Source organism: Carcharodon carcharias, chromosome 2, assembly GCF_017639515.1.
Source record: "Carcharodon carcharias isolate sCarCar2 chromosome 2, sCarCar2.pri, whole genome shotgun sequence".
NCBI classification, from domain to species: Eukaryota; Metazoa; Chordata; class Chondrichthyes; order Lamniformes; family Lamnidae; genus Carcharodon; species Carcharodon carcharias.
In genome coordinates, this window is record NC_054468.1 from 102,296,019 (window position 1) to 102,322,206 (window position 26,188).

Consider the following 26,188-nt stretch of genomic DNA (forward strand, 5'->3'; position numbering starts at 1 on the left):
TCTCGCTGTTTTCAATCTCCCGACTGCCTCTCCTCTCACGCTGTTTTCAATCTCCTGACTGTCTCTCCTCTTGCACTGTTTTCAATCTCCCGACTCCCTCTCCTCTCGCGCTGTTTCCAATCTCCCGAATGCCTCTCCACTCGCCCTGTTGTCAATCTCCCGACTGCTTCTCCTCTCACACTGTTTTCAATCTCACGACATGCTCCCCATTGCACTTTTTTCAATCGCTTTACTCCCTCTCCTCTCGCGCTGTTTTCCGTCTCATGACACACTCTCCACATGCGCTGTTTTCAATCTCTTTATTCCCTCTCCTCTCGCGCTGTTTTCAATCTCTCGACTGCCTCTCCTCTCGCGCTGTTTTCAATCTCCCGAATCCCTCTCCTCTCGCGCTGTTTTCAATCTCCTGACTGCCTCTCCTCTCCTGTTGTTCTCAATCACCCGGCTGCCTCTCCTCTCGCGCTGTTTTCAATCTACCGACTGACTCTCCTCTTGTGCTGTTTTCAATCTCCATCCTGCCTCTCCACTCTGTTTTCAATCTCTAGACTACCTCTCCTCTCGCGCTGTTTTCAATCTCCCGACTGCCTCTCCTCTCGCGCTGTTTTCAATCTCCTGCATGTCTCTCCTCTTGCTCTGTTTTCAATCTCCCGACTCCCTCTCCTGTCGCGCTGTTTTGAATCTCCCGACTCCCTCTCCTCTCGCGCTGTTTTCAATCTGCCGACTGCCTCTCCTCTCGCGCTGTTTTCAATCTCCTGCATGTCTCACCTCTTGCTCTGTTTTCAATCTCCCGACTCCCTCTCCTCTCTCGCTCTTTTCAATCTCCCAAATGACTATCCATTTGCGCTGTTTTTAATCTCCCGACGGCCTCTCCACTCGCACTGTTTTCAATCTCTTTATTCCCTCTCCTCTCGCGCTGTTTTCAATCTCGTTATTCCCTCTCCTTGCGCAGTGTTTTCAATCTCTCGACTGCCTCTCCTCTCGTGCTGTTTTCCATCTCCCAACTGACTCTCCTCTCACGCTGTTTGCAATCTTCTGACTGACTCTCCTCTTGTGCAGTTTACAATCTCCAGACTGTCTCTCCTCTCGCACTGTTTTCAATCTCCCGACTCCGTCCCCTCTCTCACTGTTATCAATCTCCCGGCTGACTCTCCAATCGCACTGTTTTCAATCTCCCGACTGCCTCTCATCTCTCGCTGTTTTCAAACTCCCGACTGCGTCTCCTCTCGCGCTGTTTTCAATCTCTTTACTCCCTCTCCTCTCGCACTGTTTTCAATCTCTTTACTCCCTCTCCTCTCGCACAGTTTTCAATCTCTTTACTCCCTCTCCTCTGGCGCTGTTTTCAATCTCCCGACTTCCTCTCCTCTCACGCTGTTTTCAATCTCCCGACTGCCTCTCCACCCGCACTGTTCAATCTCTTTACTCCCTCTCCTCTCGCACTGTTTTCAATCTCTACTCCCACTCCTCTCGTGCTGTTTTCAATCTCGCGACATCCTCTCCTCTCGCGCTGTTTTCAATCTCCCTACTGCCTCGTCTCTCGCGCTGTTTTCAATCTCCCGACTGCCTCCGTCTCGCGCTGTTTTCAATCTCCCGACTGCCTCTCCTCTCGCGCTGTTTCCAATCTCCCGACTGCTTCTGCTCTCACGCTGTTTTCAATCTCACGACTTGCTCTCCAGTTGCACTTTTTTCAATCGCTTTACTCTCTCCTCTCGCGCTGTTTTCAGTCTCACGACACACTCTCCACATGCGCTGTTTTCAATCTCTTTATTCCCTCGCCTTGCGCAGTGTTTTCAATCTCTCGATTGCCTCTCCTCTCGCGCTGTTTTCAATCTCCCGACTCACTCTCCTCTCGTGCTGTTTTCAATCTCCAAACTGCCTCTCCACTCGCACTGTTTTCAATCTCTTTACTCCATCTCCTCTCGCGCTCTTTTCAATCTCCCTCCTGCCTCTCCACTCGCACTGTTTTCAATCTCTTTACTCCCTCTCCTCTCGCGCTGTTTTCCGTCTCATGACACACTCTCCACATGCGCTGTTTTCAATCTCTTTATTCCCTCTCCTCTCGCGCTGTTTTCAATCTCTCGACTGCCTCTCCTCTCGCGCTGTTTTCAATCTCCCGAATCCCTCTCCTCTCGCGCTGTTTTCAATCTCCTGACTGCCTCTCCTCTCCTGTTGTTCTCAATCACCCGGCTGCCTCTCCTCTCGCGCTGTTTTCAATCTACCGACTGACTCTCCTCTTGTGCTGTTTTCAATCTCCATCCTGCCTCTCCACTCTGTTTTCAATCTCTAGACTACCTCTCCTCTCGCGCTGTTTTCAATCTCCCGACTGCCTCTCCTCTCGCGCTGTTTTCAATCTCCTGCATGTCTCTCCTCTTGCTCTGTTTTCAATCTCCCGACTCCCTCTCCTGTCGCGCTGTTTTGAATCTCCCGACTCCCTCTCCTCTCGCGCTGTTTTCAATCTGCCGACTGCCTCTCCTCTCGCGCTGTTTTCAATCTCCTGCATGTCTCACCTCTTGCTCTGTTTTCAATCTCCCGACTCCCTCTCCTCTCTCGCTCTTTTCAATCTCCCAAATGACTATCCATTTGCGCTGTTTTTAATCTCCCGACGGCCTCTCCACTCGCACTGTTTTCAATCTCTTTATTCCCTCTCCTCTCGCGCTGTTTTCAATCTCGTTATTCCCTCTCCTTGCGCAGTGTTTTCAATCTCTCGACTGCCTCTCCTCTCGTGCTGTTTTCCATCTCCCAACTGACTCTCCTCTCACGCTGTTTGCAATCTTCTGACTGACTCTCCTCTTGTGCAGTTTACAATCTCCAGACTGTCTCTCCTCTCGCACTGTTTTCAATCTCCCGACTCCGTCCCCTCTCTCACTGTTATCAATCTCCCGGCTGACTCTCCAATCGCACTGTTTTCAATCTCCCGACTGCCTCTCATCTCTCGCTGTTTTCAAACTCCCGACTGCTTCTCCTCTCGCGCTGTTTTCAATCTCTTTACTCCCTCTCCTCTCGCACTGTTTTCAATCTCTTTACTCCCTCTCCTCTCGCACAGTTTTCAATCTCTTTACTCCCTCTCCTCTGGCGCTGTTTTCAATCTCCCGACTTCCTCTCCTCTCACGCTGTTTTCAATCGCCCGACTGCCTCTCCACCCGCACTGTTCAATCTCTTTACTCCCTCTCCTCTCGCACTGTTTTCAATCTCTACTCCCACTCCTCTCGTGCTGTTTTCAATCTCGCGACATCCTCTCCTCTCGCGCTGTTTTCAATCTCCCTACTGCCTCGTCTCTCGCGCTGTTTTCAATCTCCCGACTGCCTCCGTCTCGCGCTGTTTTCAATCTCCCGACTGCCTCTCCTCTCGCGCTGTTTCCAATCTCCCGACTGCTTCTGCTCTCACGCTGTTTTCAATCTCACGACTTGCTCTCCAGTTGCACTTTTTTCAATCGCTTTACTCTCTCCTCTCGCGCTGTTTTCAGTCTCACGACACACTCTCCACATGCGCTGTTTTCAATCTCTTTATTCCCTCGCCTTGCGCAGTGTTTTCAATCTCTCGATTGCCTCTCCTCTCGCGCTGTTTTCAATCTCCCGACTCACTCTCCTCTCGTGCTGTTTTCAATCTCCAAACTGCCTCTCCACTCGCACTGTTTTCAATCTCTTTACTCCATCTCCTCTCGCGCTCTTTTCAATCTCCCTCCTGCCTCTCCACTCGCACTGTTTTCAATCTCTTTACTCCCTCTCCTCTCACACTGTTTTCAATCTCTTTAATCCCTCTCCTCTTGCGCTGTTTTCAATCTCACGACTTGCTCTCCAGTTGCGCTCTTTTCAAACGCTTTACTCCCTCTCTTCTCGCGTTGTTTTCAATCTCACGACACACTCTACACTCGCCCTGTTTTCAGTCTCACGACACACTCTCCACATGCGCTGTTTTCAATCTCTTTATTCCCTCTCCTTGCGCAGTGTTTTCAATCTCTCGATTCCCTCTCCTTGCACGCTGTTTTCAATCTCCTGACACCCTCTCCACTCGCACTGTTTTCAATCTCTTCACTCCCTCTCCTCTCACGCTGTTTTCAATCTCCCAACTGACTCTCCTCTCACGCTGTTTGCAATCTTCCGACTGCCTCTCCTCTCGCGCTGTTTTCAATCTTCCGAATGCCTCTACGCTCATGTTGTTCTCAAACTCCCGGCTGCCTCTCCTCTCGCGCTGTTATCAATCTCACGACTTGCTCCCCAGTTGCGCTCTTTTCAATTGCTTTACTCCCTCTCTTCTCGCGCTGTTTTCAATCTCACGACACACTCTCCACTTGCGATGTTTTCAATCTCTTTATTCCCTCTCCTTGCGCGCTGTTTTCAATCTCCCGACACACTCTCCTATCACGCTGTTTTCAATCTCCCGACTGCCTCTCCACTCACACTGTTTTCAATCTCTTTTCTCCCTCTCCTCTCGCACTGTTTTCAATCTCTTTACGCCCTCTCCTCTCGCGCTGCTTTCAATCTCCCGACTGAATCTCCTCTCGTGCTGTTTTCAGTCTCCCGACTGCCTCTGCTCTCTCGCTTTTTCCAATCTCCCGACTGCCACTCCTGTCACACTATTTTCATTCTCTTGAATTCCTCTCTTTTCACACTAATTTCAATCTCCCGACACCCTCTCCTCTCTCGCTGTTTTCAATCTCCTGACTACCTCTCCTCTCGCGCTGTTTTCAATCTCCCGAGCCCCTCTCCTCTCTAGCTGTTTTCAATAACCCGACTCCCTCTCCTCTCTCGCTGTTTTCAATCTCCCGACTCCCTCTCCTCTCTCGCAGTTTTCAATCTCCCGAATGCCTCTCCTCTCTCACTGTTTTCAATCTCCCGACTGCCTCTCCTCTCTCGCTGTTTTCAATCTCCCGACTGCCTCTCCTCTCGCGCTGTTTCCAATCTCCCGAATGCCTCTCCACTCGCCCTGTTGTCAATCTCCTGACTGCTTCTCCTCTCACGCTGTTTTCAATCTCACGACATGCTCTCCATTGCACTTTTTTCAATCGCTTTACTCCCTCTCCGCTCGCGCTGTTTTCCGTCTCATGACACACTCTCCACATGCGCTGTTTTCAATCTCTTTATTCCCTCTCCTTGCGCAGTGTTTTCAATCTCTCGACTGCCTCTCCTCTCGCGCTGTTTTCAATCTCCCGAATCCCTCTCCTCTCGCGCTGTTTTCAATCTCCTGACTGCCTCTCCTCTCCTGTTGTTCTCAATCTCCCGGCTGCCTCTCCTCTCGCGCTGTTTACAATCTACCGACTGACTCTCCTCTTGTGCTGTTTTCAACCTCCATCCTGCCTCTCCACTCTCTCTGTTTTCAATCTCTAGACCACCTCTCCTCTCGCGCTGTTTTCAATCTCCCGACTGCCTCTCCTCTCGCGCTGTTTTCAATCTCCTGCATGTCTCTCCTCTTGCTCTGTTTTCAACCTCCCGACTCCCTCTCCTCTCGCGCTGTTTTGAATCTCCCGACTCCCTCTCCTCTCTCGCTCTTTTCAATCTCCCAAATGACTATCCATTTGCGCTGTTTTCAATCTCCCGATGGCCTCTCCACTCGCACTGTTTTCAATCTCTTTATTCCCTCTCCTCTCGCGCTGTTTTCAATCTCGTTATTCCCTCTCCTTGCGCAGTGTTTTCAATCTCTCGAATGCCTCTCCTCTCGTGCTGTTTTCCATCTCCCAACTGACTCTCCTCTCACGCTGTTTGCAATCTTCTGACTGACTCTCCTCTTGTGCAGTTTACAATCTCCAGACTGTCTCTCCTCTCGCGCTGTTTTCAATCTCCCGACTCCGTCCCCTCTCTCACTGTTATCAATCTCCCGGCTGACTCTCCAATCGCACTGTTTTCAATCTCCCGACTGCTTCTCCTCTCTCGCTGTTTTCAATCTTCCGACTGCCTCTCCTCTCTCACTGTTTTCAATCGCCCGAATGCCTCTCATCTCTCGCTGTTTTCAATCTCCCGACTGCTTCTCCTCTCGCGCTGTTTTCAATCTCCCGACTGCCTCTCCTCTCGCGCTGTTTTCAATCTCCCGACTGCTTCTCCTCTCGCGCTGTTTTCAATCTCTTTACTCTCTCTCCTCTCGCGCTGTTTTCAATCTCCCGACTTCCTCTCCTCTCGCGCTGTTTTCAATCTCCCGACTCCCTCTCCTCTCGTGCTGTTTTCAATCTCCCGACTGCCTGTCCTCTCTCGCTGTTTTCAATCTCACGACTTGCTCTCCAGTTGCGCTCTTTTCAAACGCTTTACTCCCTCTCTTCTCGCGTTGTTTTCAATCTCACGACACACTCTACACTCGCCCTGTTTTCAGTCTCACGACACACTCTCCACATGCGCTGTTTTCAATCTCTTTATTCCCTCTCCTTGCGCAGTGTTTTCAATCTCTCGATTCCCTCTCCTTGCACGCTGTTTTCAATCTCCTGACACCCTCTCCACTCGCACTGTTTTCAATCTCTTCACTCCCTCTCCTCTCACGCTGTTTTCAATCTCCCAACTGACTCTCCTCTCACGCTGTTTGCAATCTTCCGACTGCCTCTCCTCTCGCGCTGTTTTCAATCTTCCGAATGCCTCTACGCTCATGTTGTTCTCAAACTCCCGGCTGCCTCTCCTCTCGCGCTGTTATCAATCTCATGACTTGCTCCCCAGTTGCGCTCTTTTCAATTGCTTTACTCCCTCTCTTCTCGCGCTGTTTTCAATCTCACGACACACTCTCCACTTGCGATGTTTTCAATCTCTTTATTCCCTCTCCTTGCGCGCTGTTTTCAATCTCCCGACACACTCTCCTATCGCGCTGTTTTCAATCTCCCGACTGCCTCTCCACTCACACTGTTTTCAATCTCTTTTCTCCCTCTCCTCTCGCACTGTTTTCAATCTCTTTACGCCCTCTCCTCTCGCGCTGCTTTCAATCTCCCGACTGAATCTCCTCTCGCGCTGTTTTCAGTCTCCCGACTGCCTCTGCTCTCTCGCTTTTTCCAATCTCCCGACTGCCACTCCTGTCGCACTATTTTCATTCTCTTGAATTCCTCTCTTTTCACACTAATTTCAATCTCCCGACACCCTCTCCTCTCTCGCTGTTTTCAATCTCGTGACTACCTCTCCCCTTGCGCTGTTTTCAATCTCCCGAGCCCCTCTCCTCTCTAGCTGTTTTCAATAACCCGACTCCCTCTCCTCTCTCGCTGTTTTCAATCTCCCGACTCCCTCTCCTCTCTCGCTGTTTTCAATCTCCCGAATGCCTCTCCTCTCTCGCTGTTTTCAATCTCCCGACTGCCTCTCCTCTCGCGCTGTTTCCAATCTCCCGAATGCCTCTCCACTCGCCCTGTTGTCAATCTCCCGACTGCTTCTCCTCTCACGCTGTTTTCAATCTCACGACATGCTCTCCATTGCACTTTTTTCAATCGCTTTACTCCCTCTCCTCTCGCGCTGTTTTCCGTCTCATGACACACTCTCCACATGCGCTGTTTTCAATCTCTTTATTCCCTCTCCTTGCGCAGTGTTTTCAATCTCTCGACTGCCTCTCCTCTCGCGCTGTTTTCAATCTCCCGAATCCCTCTCCTCTCGCGCTGTTTTCAATCTCCTGACTGCCTCTCCTCTCCTGTTGTTCTCAATCTCCCGGCTGCCTCTCCTCTCGCGCTGTTTTCAATCTACCGACTGACTCTCCTCTTGTGCTGTTTTCAATCTCCATCCTGCCTCTCCACTCTCTCTCTTTTCAATCTCTAGACCACCTCTCCTCGCGCGCTGTTTTCAATCTCCCGACTGCCTCTCCTCTCGCGCTGTTTTCAATCTCCTGCATGTCTCTCCTCTTGCTCTGTTTTCAATCTCCCGACTCCCTCTTCTCTCGCGCTGTTTTGAATCTCCCGACTCCCTCTCCTCTCTCGCTCTTTTCAATCTCCCAAATGACTATCCATTTGCCCTGTTTTCAATCTCCCGACGGCCTCTCCACTCGCACTGTTTTCAATCTCTTTATTCCCTCTCCTCTCGCGCTGTTTTCAATCTCGTTATTCCCTCTCCTTGCGCAGTGTTTTCAATCTCTCGAATGCCTCTCCTCTCGCGCTGTTTTCCATCTCCCAACTGACTCTCCTCTCACGCTGTTTGCAATCTTCTGACTGACTCTCCTCTTGTGCAGTTTACAATCTCCAGACTGTCTCTCCTCTCGCGCTGTTTTCAATCTCCCGACTCCGTCCCCTCTCTCACTGTTATCAATCTCCCGGCTGACTCTCCAATCGCACTGTTTTCAATCTCCCGACTGCTTCTCCTCTCTCGCTGTTTTCAATCTTCCGACTGCCTCTCCTCCCTCACTGTTTTCAATCGCCCGAATGCCTCTCATCTCTCGCTGTTTTCAATCTCCCGACTGCTTCTCCTCTCGCGCTGTTTTCAATCTCCTGACTGCCTCTCATCTCTCGCTGTTTTCAATCTCCCGACTGCTTCTCCTCTCGCGCTGTTTTCAATCTCCCGACTGCCACTCCTGTCGCACTATTTTCATTCTCTTGACTGCCTCTCTTTTCACACTATTTTCAATCTCCCGACACCCTCTCCTCTCTCGCTGTTTTCAACCTCCTGACTGCCTCTCCTCTCTCGCTGTTTTCAATCTCCTCACTGCCTCTCCTCTCTCGCTGTTTTCAATCTCCCGACTGACTCTCCTCTCGCGCTGTTTTCAATCACTTTACTCCCTCTCCTCTCGCACTGTTTTCAATCTCTTTACTCTCTCTCCTCTCGCGCTGTTTTCAATCTCCCGACTTCCTCTCCTCTCGCGCTGTTTTCAATCTCCCGACTCCCTCTCCTCTCCCGCTGTTTTCAATCTCCCGACTGCCTCTCCTCTCTCGCTGTTTTCAATCTCCCGACTGCCTCTCCTCTCTCGCTGTTTTCAATCTTCCGACTGCCTCTCCTCTCTCACTGTTTTCAATCTCCCGAATGCCTCTCATCTCTCGCTGTTTTCAATCTCCCGACTGCCTCTCCTCTCTCGCTGTTTTCAATCTCCCGACTGCCTCTACTCTATCACTGTTTTCAATCTCCCGAATGCCTCTCATCTCTCGCTGTTTTCAATCACCCGACTGCCTCTCATCTCTCGCTGTTTTCAATCTCCCGACTGCTTCTCCTCTCGCGCTGTTTTCAATCTCCCGACTGCCTCTCCTCTCTCGCTGTTTTCAATCTCACGACTGCTTCTCCTCTCGCGCTGTTTTCAATCTCCCGACTGCCTCTCCTCTCTCGCTGTTTTCAATCTCCCGACTGCCTCTCCTCTCTCGCTGTTTTCAATGTCTTTACTCCCTCTCCTCTCTCACTGTTTTCAATCACCCGACTGCCTCTCCACTCGCACTGTTTTCAATCTCTTCACTCCCTCTCCTCTCGCACTGTTTTCAATCTCTTTACTCCCTCTCCTCTCGCGCTGTTTTCAATCTTCCGACTGCCTCTCCTCTCGCGCTGTTTTCAATCTCCCGACTGCCTCACATCTCGCGCTGTTTTCAATCTGCCGATTGCCTCTCCTCTCGCGCTGTTTTCAATCTCTTTACTCCCTCTCCTCTCGCACTGTTTTCAATCTCTTTACTCCCTCTCCTCTCGCGCTGTTTTCAATCTCCCGACTTCCTCTCCTCTCGCGCTGTTTTCAATCTCCCGACTCCCTCTCCTCTCGCGCTGTTTTCAATCTCCCGACTGCCTCTCCTCTCTCGCTGTTTTCAATCTCCCGACTGCCTCTTCTTCTCGCTGTTTTCAATCTTCCGACTGCCTCTCCTCTCTCACTGTTTTCAATCTCCCGAATGCCTCTCATCTCTCGCTGTTTTCAATCTCCCGACTGCTTCTACTCTCGCGCTGTTTTCAATCTCCCGACTGCCTCTCCTCTCTCGCTGTTTTCAATCTCCCGACTGCCTCTACTCTCTCACTGTTTTCAATCTCCCGAATGCCTCTCATCTCTCGCTGTTTTCAATCACCCGACTGCCTCTCATCTCTCGCTGTTTTCAATCTCCCGACTGCTTCTCCTCTCGCGCTGTTTTCAATCTCCCGACTGCCTCTCATCTCTCGCTGTTTTCAAACTCCCGACTGCTTCTCCTCTCGCGCTGTTTTCAATCTCTTTACTCCCTCTCCTCTCGCACAGTTTTCAATCTCTTTACTCCCTCTCCTCTGGCGCTGTTTTCAATCTCCCAACTTCCTCTCCTCTCACGCTGTTTACAATCTCCCGACTGCCTCTCCACCCGCACTGTTCAATCTCTTTACTCCCTCTCCTCTCGCACTGTTTTCAATCTCTACTCCCACTCCTCTCGTGCTGTTTTCAATCTCGCGACATCCTCTCCTCTCGCGCTGTTTTCAATCTCCCTACTGCCTCGTCTCTCGCGCTGTTTTCAATCTCCCGACTGCCTCCGTCTCGCGCTGTTTTCAATCTCCCGACTGCCGCTCCTCTCTCGCTGTTTTCAATCTCCCGACTGCCTCTCCTCTCTCGCTGTTTTCAATCTCTTTACTCCCTCTCCTCTCTCACTGTTTTCAATCTCCCGACTGCCTCTCCACTCGCACTGTTTTCAATCTCTTCACTCCCTCTCCTCTCGCACTGTTTTCAATCTCTTTACTCCCTCTCCTCTCGCGCTGTTTTCAATCTTCCGACTGCCTCTCCTCTCGCGCTGTTTTCAATCTCCCGACTGCCTCACATCTCACGCTGTTTTCAATCTCCCGATTGCCTCTCCTCTCGCGCTGTTTTCAATCTCTTTACTCCCTCTCCTCTCGCACTGTTTTCAATCTCTTTACTCCCTCTCCTCTCGCGCTGTTTTCAATCTCCCGACTTCCTCTCCTCTCGCGCTGTTTTCAATCTCCCGACTCCCTCTCCTCTCGCGCTGTTTTCAATCTCCCGACTGCCTCTCCTCTCTCGCTGTTTTCAATCTCCCGACTGCCCCTTCTTCTCGCTGTTTTCAATCTTCCGACTGCCTCTCCTCTCTCACTGTTTTCAATCTCCCGAATGCCTCTCATCTCTCGCTGTTTTCAATCTCCCGACTGCTTCTCCTCTCGCGCTGTTATCAATCTCCCGACTGCCTCTCCTCTCTCGCTGTTTTCAATCTCCCGACTGCCTCTACTCTCTCACTGTTTTCAATCTCCCGAATGCCTCTCATCTCTCGCTGTTTTCAATCACCCGACTGCCTCTCATCTCTCGCTGTTTTCAATCTCCCGACTGCTTCTCCTCTCACGCTGTATTCAATCTCCCGACTGCCTCTCCTCTCTCGCTGTTTTCAATCACCCGACTGCTTCTCCTCTCGCGCTGTTTTCAATCTCCCGACTGCCTCTCCTCTCTCGCTGTTTTCAATCTCTTTACTCCCTCTCCTCTCTCACTGTTTTCAATCTCCCGACTGCCTCTCCACTCGCACTGTTTTCAATCTCTTCGCTCCCTCTCCTCTCGCACTGTTTTCAATCTCTTTACTCCCTCTCCTCTCGCGCTGTTTTCAATCTTCCGACTGCCTCTCCTCTCGCGCTGTTTTCAATCTCCCGACTGCCTCACATCTCGCGCTGCTTTCAATCTCCCGATTGCCTCTCCTCTCGCGCTGTTTTCAATCTACCGACTGAATCTCCACTCGCGCTGTTTTCAATCTCACAACTTGCTCTCCAGTTACGCTCTTTTCAATCGCTTTACTCCCTCTCCTCTCGCGCTGTTTTCAATCTCACAACACACTCTCCACTTGCGCTGTTTTCAATCTCGTTATTCCCTCTCCTTGCGCAGTGTTTTCAATCTCTCGACTGCCTCTCCTCTCGTGCTGTTTTCCATCTCCCAACTGACTCTCCTCTCACACTGTTTGCAAACTTCTGACTGACTCTCCTCTTGTGCAGTTTACAATCTCCAGACTGTCTCTACTCTCGCGCTGTTTTCAATCTCCCGACTCCGCCCCCTCTCTCACTGTTTTCAATCTCCCGACTGCCTCTCCTCTCGCGCTGTTTTCAATCTCCCGACTGCCTCTCCTCTTGTGTTGTTCTCAAACTCTCGGCTGCCTCTCCTCTCGCGCTGTTTTCAATCCACTGACCGACTCTCCTCTTGTGCTGTTTTCAATCTCCCTCCAGCCTCTCCAATCGCTCTGTTTTCAATCTCATGACTGCTTCTCGTCTCGCACTGTTTTCAATCTCACGACACACTCTCCACTTGCGCTGTTTTCAATCTCTTTATTCCCTCTCATTGCGCGCTGTGTTCAATCTCCCGACTGCCTCTCCTCTCACGCTGTTTTCAATCTCCCAACTGACTCTCCTCTCACGCTGTTTGCAATCTTCTGACTGACTCTCCTCTCGCGCTGTTTTCAATCTTCCGAATGCCTCTCCTCTCGTGTTGTTCTCAAACTCCCGGCTGCCTCTCCTCTCGCCCTGTTTTCAATCTCCCGACACCCTCTCCACTCGCACTGTTTTCAATCTCTTTACTCCCTCTCCTCTCGCGCTGTTTTCAATCTCCCGACTGAGTCTCCTCTCGCGCTGTTTTCAGTCTCCCGACTGACTCTGCTCTCACGCTGTTTTCAATCTCCCGACTGACTCTGCTCTCACGCTGTTTTCAATCTCCCGACTGCCTCTGCTCTCTCGCTTTTTTCAATCTACCGCATGCCACTCCTGTCGCACTATTTTCATTCTCTTGACCGCCTCTCTTTTCACACTATTTTCAATCTCCCAACACCCTCTCCTCTCTCGCTGTTTTCAATCTCCTGACTGCCTCTCCTCTCACGCTGTTTTCAATCTCCCGACTCCCTCTCCTCTCTCGCTGTTTTCAATCTCCCGACTCCCTCTCCTCTCTCGCTGTTTTCAATCCCCCGACTGCCTCTCCTTTCTCGCTGTTTTCAATCTCCTGACGGCCTCTCCTCTCGCGCTGTTTTCAATCTCCCGACTCCGTCCCCTCTCTCACTGTTTTCAATCTACCGACTGACTCTCCTCTTGTGCTGTTTTCAATCTCCCTCCTGCCTCTCTGCTCGCTCAGTTTTCAATCTCCCGACTGCCTCCGTCTCGCGCTGTTTTCAATCTCCCGACAGCCTCTCCTCTCGCGCTGTTTCCAATCTCCCGACTGCCTCTCCACTCGCACTGTTTTCAATCTCCCGACTCCCTCTCCTCTCTCGCTGTTTTCAATCTCCCGACTGCTTCTCCTCTCCTTTTGCTCTCAATCTCCCGACTGCCTCTCCTCTCTCGCTGTTTTCAATCTCCCGACTGCTTCTGCTCTCCTGTTGCTCTCAATCTCCCGACTGCCTCTCCTCTCGCGCTGTTTTCAATCTCCCAACTTCCTCTCCTCTCGCGCTGTTTTCAATCTCCCGACTGCCTCTCCTCTCGCGCTGTTTTCAATCTCCCGACTGACTCTCCTCTCACGCTGTTTGCAAACTTCTGACTGACTCTCCTCTTGTGCAGTTTACAATCTCCAGACTGTCTCTCCTCTCGCGCTGTTTTCAATCTCCCGACTCCGTCCCCTCTCTCACTGTTTTCAATCTCCCGACTGCCTCTCCTCTCTCGCTGTTTTCAATCTTCCGACTGCCTCTCCTCTCTCACTGTTTTCAATCTCCCGAATGCCTCTCATCTCTCGCTGTTTTCAATCTCTTTACTCCCTCTCCTCTCTCACTGTTTTCAATCTCCCGACTGTCTCTCCACTCGCACTGTTTTCAATCTCTTCACTCCCTCTCCTCTCGCACTGTTTTCAATCTCTTTACTCCCTCTCCTCTCGCGCTGTTTTCAATCTTCCGACTGCCTCTCCTCTCGCGCTGTTTTCAATCTCCCGACTGCCTCACATCTCGCGCTGTTTTCAATCTCCCGATTGCCTCTCCTCTCGCGCAGTTTTCAATCTACCGACTGAATCTCCACTCGCGCTGTTTTCAATCTCACAACTTGCACTCCAGTTACGCTCTTTTCAATCGCTTTACTCCCTCTCCTCTCGCGCTGTTTTCAATCTCACAACACACTCTCCACTTGCGCTGTTTTCAATCTCGTTATTCCCTCTCCTTGCGCAGTGTTTTCAATCTCTCGACTGCCTCTCCTCTCGTGCTGTTTTCCATCTCCCAACTGACTCTCCTCTCACACTGTTTGCAATCTTCTGACTGACTCTCCTCTTGTGCAGTTTACAATCTCCAGACTGTCTCTACTCTCGTGCTGTTTTCAATCTCCCGACTGCCTCTCATCTGTCGCTGTTTTCAATCTCCCGACTGCTTCTCCTCTCGCGCTGTTTTCAATCTCCCGACTGCCACTCCTGTCGCACTATTTTCATTCTCTTGACTGCCTCTCTTTTCACACTATTTTCAATCTCCCGACACCCTCTCCTCTCTCGCTGTTTTCAACCTCCTGACTGCCTCTCCTCTCGCGCTGTTTTCAATCTCTTTACTCCCTCTCCTCTCGCACTGTTTTCAATCTCTTTACTCTCTCTCCTCTCGCGCTGTTTTCAATCTCCCGACTTCCTCTCCTCTCGCGCTGTTTTCAATCTCCCGACTCCCTCTCCTCTCGCGTTGTTTTCAATCTCCCGACTGCCTCTCCTCCCTCGTTGTTTTCAATCTCCCGACTGCCTCTCCTCTCTCACTGTTATCAATCTCCCGGCTGACTCTCCAATCGCACTGTTTTCAATCTCCCGACTGCTTCTCCTCTCTCGCTGTTTTCAATCTTCCGACTGCCTCTCCTCTCTCACTGTTTTCAATCGCCCGAATGCCTCTCATCTCTCGCTGTTTTCAATCTCCCGACTGCTTCTCCTCTCGCGCTGTTTTCAATCTCCCGACTGCTTCTCATCTCTCGCTGTTTTCAATCTCCCGACTGCTTCTCCTCTCGCGCTGTTTTCAATCTCCCGACTGCCACTCCTGTCGCACTATTTTCATTCTCTTGACTGCCTCTCTTTTCACACTATTTTCAATCTCCCGACACCCTCTCCTCTCTCGCTGTTTTCAACCTCCTGACTGCCTCTCCTCTCTCGCTGTTTTCAATCTCCTCACTGCCTCTCCTCTCTCGCTGTTTTCAATCTCCCGACTGACTCTCCTCTCGCGCTGTTTGCAATCTCTTTACTCCCTCTCCTCTCGCACTGTTTTCAATCTCTTTACTCTCTCTCCTCTCGCGCTGTTTTCAATCTCCCGACTTCCTCTCCTCTCGCGCTGTTTTCAATCTCCCGACTCCCTCTCCTCTCGCGCTGTTTTCAATCTCCCGACTGCCTCTCCTCTCTCGCTGTTTTCAATCTCCCGACTGCCTCTCCTCTCTCGCTGTTTTCAATCTTCCGACTGCCTCTCCTCTCTCACTGTTTTCAATCTCCCGAATGCCTCTCATCTCTCGCTGTTTTCAATCTCCCGACTGCTTCTCCTCTCGCGCTGTTTTCAATCTCCCGACTGCCTCTCCTCTCTCGCTGTTTTCAATCTCCCGACTGCCTTTACTCTCTCACTGTTTTCAATCTCCCGAATGCCTCTCATCTCTCGCTGTTTTCAATCACCCGACTGCCTCTCATCTCTCGCTGTTTTCAATCTCCCGACTGCTTCTCCTCTCGCGCTGTTTTCAATCTCCCGACTGCCTCTCCTCTCTCGCTGTTTTCAATCTCCCGACTGCTTCTCCTCTCGCGCTGTTTTCAATCTCCCGACTGCCTCTCCTCTCTCGCTGTTTTCAATCTCCCAACTGCCTCTCCTCTCTCGCTGTTTTCAATCTCTTTACTCCCTCTCCTCTCTCACTGTTTTCAATCTCCCGACTGCCTCTCCACTCGCACTGTTTTCAATCTCTTCACTCCCTCTCCTCTCGCACTGTTTTCAATCTCTTTACTCCCTCTCCTCTCGCACTGTTTTCAATCTTCCGACTGCCTCTCCTCTCGCGCTGTTTTCAATCTCCCGACTGCCTCACATCTCGCGCTGTTTTCAATCTCCCGATTGCCTCTCCTCTCGCGCTGTTTTCAATCTCTTTACTCCCTCTCCTCTCGCACTGTTTTCAATCTCTTTACTCCCTCTCCTCTCGCGCTGTTTTCAATCTCCCGACTTCCTCTCCTCTCGCGCTGTTTTCAATCTCCCGACTCCCTCTCCTCTCGCGCTGTTTTGAATCTCCTGACTGCTTCTCCTCTCGCGCTGTTTTCAATCTCCCGACTGCCTCTCCTCTCTCGCTGTTTTCAATCTCCCGACTGCCTCTACTCTCTCACTGTTTTCAATCTCCCGAATGCCTCTCATCTCTCGCTGTTTTCAATCACCCGACTGCCTCTCATCTCTCGCTGTTTTCAATCTCCCGACTGCTTCTCCTCTCGCGCTGTTTTCAATCTCCCGACTGCCTCTCATCTCTCGCTGTTTTCAAACTCCCGACTGCTTCTCCTCTCGCGCTGTTTTCAATCTCTTTACTCCCTCTCCTCTCACACTGTTTTCAATCTCTTTACTCCCTCTCCTCTCGCACAGTTTTCAATCTCTTTACTCCCTCTCCTCTCGCACTGTTTTCAATCTCTTTACTCTCTCTCCTCTCGCGCTGTTTTCAATCTCCCGACTTCCTCTCCTCTCGCGCTGTTTTCAATCTCCCGACTCCCTCTCCTCTCGCGCTGTTTTCAATCTCCCGACTGCCTCTCCTCTCTCGCTGTTTTCAATCTCCCGACTGCCTCTCCTCTCTCACTGTTATCAATCTCCCGGCTGACTCTCCAATCGCACTGTTTTCAATCTCCCGACTGCTTCTCCTCTCTCGCTGTTTTCAATCTTCCGACTGCCTCTCCTCTCTCACTGTTTTCAATCGCCCGAATGCCTCTCATCTCTCGCTGTTTTCAATCTCCCGACTGCTTCTCCTCTCGCGCTGTTTTCAATCTCCCGACTGCTTCTCATCTCTCGCTGTTTTCAATCTCCCGACTGCTTCTCCTCTCGCGCTGTTTTCAATCTCCCGACTGCCACTCCTGTCGCACTATTTTCATTCTCTTGACTGCCTCTCTTTTCACACTATTTTCAATCTCCCGACACCCTCTCCTCTCTCGCTGTTTTCAACCTCCTGACTGCCTCTCCTCTCTCGCTGTTTTCAATCTCCTCACTGCCTCTCCTCTCTCGCTGTTTTCAATCTCCCGACTGACTCTCCTCTCGCGCTGTTTGCAATCTCTTTACTCCCTCTCCTCTCGCACTGTTTTCAATCTCTTTACTCTCTCTCCTCTCGCGCTGTTTTCAATCTCCCGACTTCCTCTCCTCTCGCGCTGTTTTCAATCTCCCGACTCCCTCTCCTCTCGCGCTGTTTTCAATCTCCCGACTGCCTCTCCTCTCTCGCTGTTTTCAATCTCCCGACTGCCTTTACTCTCTCACTGTTTTCAATCTCCCGAATGCCTCTCATCTCTCGCTGTTTTCAATCACCCGACTGCCTCTCATCTCTCGCTGTTTTCAATCTCCCGACTGCGTCTCCTCTCGCGCTGTTTTCAATCTCCCGACTGCCTCTCCTCTCTCGCTGTTTTCAATCTCCCGACTGCCTCTCCTCTCGCGCTGTTTTCAATCTCCCGACTGCCTCTCCTCTCTCGCTGTTTTCAATCTCCCGACTGCCTCTCCTCTCTCGCTGTTTTCAATCTCTTTACTCCCTCTCCTCTCTCACTGTTTTCAATCTCCCGACTGCCTCTCCACTCGCACTGTTTTCAATCTCTTCACTCCCTCTCCTCTCGCACTGTTTTCAATCTCTTTACTCCCTCTCCTCTCGCGCTGTTTTCAATCTTCCGACTGCCTCTCCTCTCGCGCTGTTTTCAATCTCCCGACTGCCTCACATCTCGCGCTGTTTTCAATCTCCCGATTGCCTCTCCTCTCGCGCTGTTTTCAATCTCTTTACTCCCTCTCCTCTCGCACTGTTTTCAATCTCTTTACTCCCTCTCCTCTCGCGCTGTTTTCAATCTCCCGACTTCCTCTCCTCTCGCGCTGTTTTCAATCTCCCGACTCCCTCTCCTCTCGCGCTGTTTTCAATCTCCAGACTGCCTATCCTCTCTCGCTGTTTTCAATCTCCCGACTGCCTCTTCTTCTCGCTGTTTTCAATCTTCCGACTGCCTCTCCTCTCTCACTGTTTTCAATCTCCCGAATGCCTCTCATCTCTCACTGTTTTCAATCTCCCGACTGCTTCTCCTCTCGCGCTGTTTTCAATCTCCCGACTGCCTCTCCTCTCTCGCTGTTTTCAATCTCCCGACTGCCTCTACTCTCTCGCTGTTTTCAATCTCCCGACTGCCTCCGTCTCGCGCTGTTTTCAATCTCCCGACTGCCTCTCCTCTCGCGCTGTTTCCAATCTCCCGACTGCCTCTCTTCTCGCGCTGTTTTCAATCTCCCGACTGCTTCTCCTCTCACGCTGTTTTCAATCTCACGACTTGCTCTCCAGTTGCACTTTTTTCAATCGCTTTACTCTCTCCTCTCGCGCTGTTTTCAGTCTCACGACACACTCTCCACATGCGCTGTTTTCAATCTCTTTATTCCCTCGCCTTGCGCAGTGTTTTCAATCTCTCGATTGCCTCTCCTCTCGCGCTGTTTTCAATCTCCCGACTCACTCTCCTCTCGTGCTGTTTTCAATCTCCAAACTGCCTCTCCACTCGCACTGTTTTCAATCTCTTTACTCCCTCTCCTCTCACACTGTTTTCAATCTCTTTATTCCCTCTCCTCTTGCGCTGTTTTCAATCTCACGACTTGCTCTCCAGTTGCGCTCTTTTCAAACGCTTTACTCCCTCTCTTCTCGCGTTGTTTTCAATCTCACGACACACTCTACACTCGCCCTGTTTTCAGTCTCACGACACACTCTCCACATGCGCTGTTTTCAATCTCTTTATTCCCTCTCCTTGCGCAGTGTTTTCAATCTCTCGATTCCCTCTCCTTGCACGCTGTTTTCAATCTCCTGACACCCTCTCCACTCGCACTGTTTTCAATCTCTTCACTCCCTCTCCTCTCACGCTGTTTTCAATCTCCCAACTGACTCTCCTCTCACGCTGTTTGCAATCTTCCGACTGCCTCTCCTCTCGCGCTGTTTTCAATCTTCCGAATGCCTCTACGCTCATGTTGTTCTCAAACTCCCGGCTGCCTCTCCTCTCGCGCTGTTATCAATCTCACGACTTGCTCCCCAGTTGCGCTCTTTTCAATTGCTTTACTCCCTCTCTTCTCGCGCTGTTTTCAATCTCACGACACACTCTCCACTTGCGATGTTTTCAATCTCTTTATTCCCTCTCCTTGCGCGCTGTTTTCAATCTCCCGACACACTCTCCTATCGCGCTGTTTTCAATCTCCCGACTGCCTCTCCACTCACACTGTTTTCAATCTCTTTTCTCCCTCTCCTCTCGCACTGTTTTCAATCTCTTTACGCCCTCTCCTCTCGCGCTGCTTTCAATCTCCCGACTGAATCTCCTCTCGCGCTGTTTTCAGTCTCCTGACTGCCTCTGCTCTCTCGCTTTTTCCAATCTCCCGACTGCCACTCCTGTCGCACTATTTTCATTCTCTTGAATTCCTCTCTTTTCACACTAATTTCAATCTCCCGACACCCTCTCCTCTCTCGCTGTTTTCAATCTCCTGACTACCTCTCCTCTCGCGCTGTTTTCAATCTCCCGAGCCCCTCTCCTCTCTAGCTGTTTTCAATAACCCGACTCCCTCTCCTCTCTCGCTGTTTTCAATCTCCCGACTCCCTCTCCTCTCTCGCAGTTTTCAATCTCCCGAATGCCGCTCCTCTCTCGCTGTTTTCAATCTCCCGACTGCCTCTCCTCTCTCGCTGTTTTCAATCTCCCGACTGCCTCTCCTCTCGCGCTGTTTCCAATCTCCCGAATGCCTCTCCACTCGCCCTGTTGTCAATCTCCCGACTGCTTCTCCTCTCACGCTGTTTTCAATCTCACGACATGCTCTCCATTGCACTTTTTTCAATCGCTTTACTCCCTCTCCTCTCGCGCTGTTTTCCGTCTCATGACACACTCTCCACATGCGCTGTTTTCAATCTCTTTATTCCCTCTCCTTGCGCAGTGTTTTCAATCTCTCGTCTGCCTCTCCTCTCGCGCTGTTTTCAATCTCCCGAATCCCTCTCCTCTCGCGCTGTTTTCAATCTCCTGACTGCCTCTCCTCTCCTGTTGTTCTCAATCTCCCGGCTGCCTCTCCTCTCGCGCTGTTTTCAATCTATCGACTGACTCTCCTCTTGTGCTGTTTTCAATCTCCATCCTGCCTCTCCACTCTCTCTGTTTTCAATCTCTAAACCACCTCTCCTCTCGCACTGTTATCAATCTCCCGACTGCCTCTCCTCTCGCGCTGTTTTCAATCTCCTGCATGTCTCTCCTCTTGCTCTGTTTTCAACCTCCCGACTCCCTCTCCTCTCGCGCTGTTTTGAATCTCCCGACTCCCTCTCCTCTCACGCTCTTTTCAATCTCCCAAATGACTATCCATTTGCGCTGTTTTCAATCTCCCGATGGCCTCTCCACTCGCACTGTTTTCAATCTCTTTATTCCCTCTCCTCTCGCGCTGTTTTCAATCTCGTTATTCCCTCTCTTTGCGCAGTGTTTTCAATCTCTCGAATGCCTCTCCTCTCGCGCTGTTTTCCATCTCCCAACTGACTCTCCTCTCATGCTGTTTGCAATCTTCTGACTGACTCTCCTCTTGTGCAGTTTACAATCTCCAGACTGTCTCTCCTCTCGCGCTGTTTTCAATCTCCCGACTCCGTCCCCTCTCTCACTGTTATCAATCTCCCGGCTGACTCTCCAATCGCACTGTTTTCAATCTCCCGACTGCTTCTCCTCTCTCGCTGTTTTCAATCTTCCGACTGCCTCTCCTCTCTCACTGTTTTCAATCGCCCGAATGCCTCTCATCTCTCGCTGTTTTCAATCTCCCGACTGCTTCTCCTCTCGCGCTGTTTTCAATCTCCCGACTGCCTCTCATCTCTCGCTGTTTTCAATCTCCCGACTGCTTCTCCTCTCACGCTGTTTTCAATCTCTTTACTCTCTCTCCTCTCGCGCTGTTTTCAATCTCCCGACTTCCTCTCCTCTCGCGCTGTTTTCAATCTCCCGACTCCCTCTCCTCTCGCGCTGTTTTCAATCTCCCGACTGCCTCTCCTCTCTCGCTTTTTTCAATCTCACGACTTGCTCTCCAGTTGCGCTCTTTTCAAACGCTTTACTCCCTCTCTTCTCGCGTTGTTTTCAATCTCACGACACACTCTACACTCGCCCTGTTTTCAGTCTCACGACACACTCTCCACATGCGCTGTTTTCAATCTCTTTATTCCCTCTCCTTGCGCAGTGTTTTCAATCTCTCAATTCCCTCTCCTTGCACGCTGTTTTCAATCTCCTGACACCCTCTCCACTCGCACTGTTTTCAATCTCTTCACTCCCTCTCCTCTCACGCTGTTTTCAATCTCCCAACTGACTCTCCTCTCACGCTGTTTGCAATCTTCCGACTGCCTCTCCTCTCGCGCTGTTTTCAATCTTCCGAATGCCTCTACGCTCATGTTGTTCTCAAACTCCCGGCTGCCTCTCCTCTCGCGCTGTTATCAATCTCACGACTTGCTCCCCAGTTGCGCTCTTTTCAATTGCTTTACTCCCTCTCTTCTCGCGCTGTTTTCAATCTCACGACACACTCTCCACTTGCGATGTTTTCAATCTCTTTATTCCCTCTCCTTGCGCGCTGTTTTCAATCTCCCGACACACTCTCCTATCGCGCTGTTTTCAATCTCCCGACTGCCTCTCCACTCGCACTGTTTTCAATCTCTTTTCTCCCTCTCCTCTCGCACTGTTTTCAATCTCTTTACGCCCTCTCCTCTCGCGCTGCTTTCAATCTCCCGACTGAATCTCCTCTCGCGCTGTTTTCAGTCTCCCGACTGCCTCTGCTCTCTCGCTTTTTCCAATCTCCCGACTGCCACTCCTGTCGCACTATTTTCATTCTCTTGAATTCCTCTCTTTTCACACTAATTTCAATCTCCCGACACCCTCTCCTCTCTCGCTGTTTTCAATCTCCTGACTACCTCTCCCCTTGCGCTGTTTTCAATCTCCCGAGCCCCTCTCCTCTCTAGCTGTTTTCAATAACCCGACTCCCTCTCCTCTCTCGCTGTTTTCAATCTCCCGACTCCCTCTCCTCTCTCGCTGTTTTCAATCTCCCGAATGCCTCTCCTCTCTCGCTGTTTTCAATCTCCCGACTGCCTCTCCTCTCGCGCTGTTTCCAATCTCCCGAATGCCTCTCCACTCGCCCTGTTGTCAATCTCCCGACTGCTTCTCCTCTCACGCTGTTTTCAATCTCACGACATGCTCTCCATTGCACTTTTTTCAATCGCTTTACTCCCTCTCCTCTCGCGCTGTTTTCCGTCTCATGACACACTCTCCACATGCGCTGTTTTCAATCTCTTTATTCCCTCTCCTTGCGCAGTGTTTTCAATCTCTCGACTGCCTCTCCTCTCGCGCTGTTTTCAATCTCCCGAATCCCTCTCCTCTCGCGCTGTTTTCAATCTCCTGACTGCCTCTCCTCTCCTGTTGTTCTCAATCTCCCGGCTGCCTCTCCTCTCGCGCTGTTTTCAATCTACCGACTGACTCTCCTCTTGTGCTGTTTTCAATCTCCATCCTGCCTCTCCACTCTCTCTCTTTTCAATCTCTAGACCACCTCTCCTCGCGCGCTGTTTTCAATCTCCCGACTGCCTCTCCTCTCGCGCTGTTTTCAATCTCCTGCATGTCTCTCCTCTTGCTCTGTTTTCAATCTCCCGACTCCCTCTTCTCTCGCGCTGTTTTGAATCTCCCGACTCCCTCTCCTCTCTCGCTCTTTTCAATCTCCCAAATGACTATCCATTTGCCCTGTTTTCAATCTCCCGACGGCCTCTCCACTCGCACTGTTTTCAATCTCTTTATTCCCTCTCCTCTCGCGCTGTTTTCAATCTCGTTATTCCCTCTCCTTGCGCAGTGTTTTCAATCTCTCGAATGCCTCTCCTCTCGCGCTGTTTTCCATCTCCCAACTGACTCTCCTCTCACGCTGTTTGCAATCTTCTGACTGACTCACCTCTTGTGCAGTTTACAATCTCCAGACTGTCTCTCCTCTCGCGCTGTTTTCAATCTCCCGACTCCGTCCCCTCTCTCACTGTTATCAATCTCCCGGCTGACTCTCCAATCGCACTGTTTTCAATCTCCCGACTGCTTCTCCTCTCTCGCTGTTTTCAATCTTCCGACTGCCTCTCCTCTCTCACTGTTTTCAATCGCCCGAATGCCTCTCATCTCTCGCTGTTTTCAATCTCCCGACTGCTTCTCCTCTCGCGCTGTTTTCAATCTCCCGACTGCTTCTCATCTCTCGCTGTTTTCAATCTCCCGACTGCTTCTCCTCTCGCGCTGTTTTCAATCTCCCGACTGCCACTCCTGTCGCACTATTTTCATTCTCTTGACTGCCTCTCTTTTCACACTATTTTCAATCTCCCGACACCCTCTCCTCTCTCGCTGTTTTCAACCTCCTGACTGCCTCTCCTCTCTCGCTGTTTTCAATCTCCTCACTGCCTCTCCTCTCTCGCTGTTTTCAATCTCCCGACTGACTCTCCTCTCGCGCTGTTTGCAATCTCTTTACTCCCTCTCCTCTCGCACTGTTTTCAATCTCTTTACTCTCTCTCCTCTCGCGCTGTTTTCAATCTCCCGACTTCCTCTCCTCTCGCGCTGTTTTCAATCTCCCGACTCCCTCTCCTCTCGCGCTGTTTTCAATCTCCCGACTGCCTCTCCTCTCTCGCTGTTTTCAATCTCCCGACTGCCTTTACTCTCTCACTGTTTTCAATCTCCCGAATGCCTCTCATCTCTCGCTGTTTTCAATCACCCGACTGCCTCTCATCTCTCGCTGTTTTCAATCTCCCGACTGCTTCTCCTCTCGCGCTGTTTTCAATCTCCCGACTGCCACTCCTGTCGCACTATTTTCATTCTCTTGACTGCCTCTCTTTTCACACTATTTTCAATCTCCCGACACCCTCTCCTCTCTCGCTGTTTTCAACCTCCTGACTGCCTCTCCTCTCTCGCTGTTTTCAATCTCCTCACTGCCTCTCCTCTCTCGCTGTTTTCAATCTCCCGACTGACTCTCCTCTCGCGCTGTTTTCCATCTCTTTACTCCCTCTCCTCTCGCACTGTTTTCAATCTCTTTACTCTCTCTCCTCTCGCGCTGTTTTCAATCTCCCGACTTCCTCTCCTCTCGCGCTGTTTTCAATCTCCCGACTCCCTCTCCTCTCTCACTGTTTTCAATCTCCCGAATGCCTCTCATCTCTCGCTGTTTTCAATCTCCCGACTGCTTCTCCTCTCGCACTGTTTTCAATCTCCCGACTGCCTCTCCTCTCTCGCTGTTTTCAATCTCCCGACTGCCTCTACTCTCTCACTGTTTTCAATCTCCCGAATGCCTCTCATCTCTCGCTGTTTTCAATCACCCGACTGCCTCTCATCTCTCGCTGTTTTCAATCTCCCGACTGCTTCTCCTCTCGCGCTGTTTTCAATCTCCCGACTGCCTCTCCTCTCTCGCTGTTTTCAATCTCCCGACTGCTTCTCCTCTCGCGCTGTTTTCAATCTCCCGACTGCCTCTCCTCTCTCGCTGTTTTCAATCTCCCGACTGCCTCTCCTCTCTCGCTGTTTTCAATCTCTTTACTCCCTCTCCTCTCTCACTGTTTTCAATCTCCCGACTGCCTCTCCACTCGCACTGTTTTCAATCTCTTCACTCCCTCTCCTCTCGCACTGTTTTCAATCTCTTTACTCCCTCTCCTCTCGCGCTGTTTTCAATCTTCCGACTGCCTCTCCTCTCGCGCTGTTTTCAATCTCCCGACTGCCTCACATCTCGCGCTGTTTTCAATCTCCCGATTGCCTCTCCTCTCGCGCTGTTTTCAATCTCTTTACTCCCTCTCCTCTCGCACTGTTTTCAATCTCTTTACTCCCTCTCCTCTCGCGCTGTTTTCAATCTCCCGACTTCCTCTCCTCTCGCGCTGTTTTCAATCTCCCGACTCCCTCTCCTCTCGCGCTGTTTTCAATCTCCCGACTGCCTCTCCTCTCTCGCTGTTTTCAATCTCCCGACTGCCTCTTCTTCTCGCTGTTTTCAATCTTCCGACTGCCTCTCCTCTCTCACTGTTTTCAATCTCCCGAATGCCTCTCATCTCTCGCTGTTTTCAATCTCCCGACTGCTTCTCCTCTCGCGCTGTTTTCAATCTCCCGACTGCCTCTCCTCTCTCGCTGTTTTCAATCTCCCGACTGCCTCTACTCTCTCACTGTTTTCAATCTCCCGAATGCCTCTCATCTCTCGCTGTTTTCAATCACCCGACTGCCTCTCATCTCTCGCTGTTTTCAATCTCCCGACTGCTTCTCCTCTCGCGCTGTTTTCAATCTCCCGACACCCTCTCCTCTCTCGCTGTTTTCAAACTCCCGACTGCTTCTCCTCTCTCGCTGTTTTCAATCTTCCGACTGCCTCTCCTCTCTCACTGTTTTCAATCGCCCGAATGCCTCTCATCTCTCGCTGTTTTCAATCTCCCGACTGCTTCTCCTCTCGCGCTGTTTTCAATCTCCTGACTGCCTCTCATCTCTCGCCGTTTTCAATCTCCCGACTGCTTCTCCTCTCGCGCTGTTTTCAATCTCCCGACTGCCTCTCCTCTCTCGCTGTTTTCAATCTCCTGACTGCCTCTCCTCTCTCGCTGTTTTCAATCTCTTTACTCCCTCTCCTCTCTCACTGTTTTCAATCTCCCGACTGCCTCTCCACTCGCACTGTTTTCAATCTCTTCACTCCCTCTCCTCTCGCACTGTTTTCAATCTCTTTACTCCCTCTCCTCTCGCGCTGTTTTCAATCTTCCGACTGCCTCTCCTCTCGCGCTGTTTTCAATCTCCCGACTGCCTCACATCTCACGCTGTTTTCAATCTCCCGATTGCCTCTCCTCTCGCGCTGTTTTCAATCTCTTTACTCCCTCTCCTCTCGCACTGTTTTCAATCTCTTTACTCCCTCTCCTCTCGCGCTGTTTTCAATCTCCCGACTTCCTCTCCTCTCGCGCTGTTTTCAATCTCCCGACTCCCTCTCCTCTCGCGCTGTTTTCAATCTCCCGACTGCCTCTCCTCTCTCGCTGTTTTCAATCTCCCGACTGCCTCTTCTTCTCGCTGTTTTCAATCTTCCGACTGCCTCTCCTCTCTCACTGTTTTCAATCTCCCGAATGCCTCTCATCTCTCGCTGTTTTCAATCTCCCGACTGCTTCTCCTCTCGCGCTGTTTTCAATCTCCCGACTGCCTCTCCTCTCTCGCTGTTTTCAATCTCCCGACTGCCTCTACTCTCTCACTGTTTTCAATCTCCCGAATGCCTCTCATCTCTCGCTGTTTTCAATCACCCGACTGCCTCTCATCTCTCGCTGTTTTCAATCTCCCGACTGCTTCTCCTCTCACGCTGTATTCA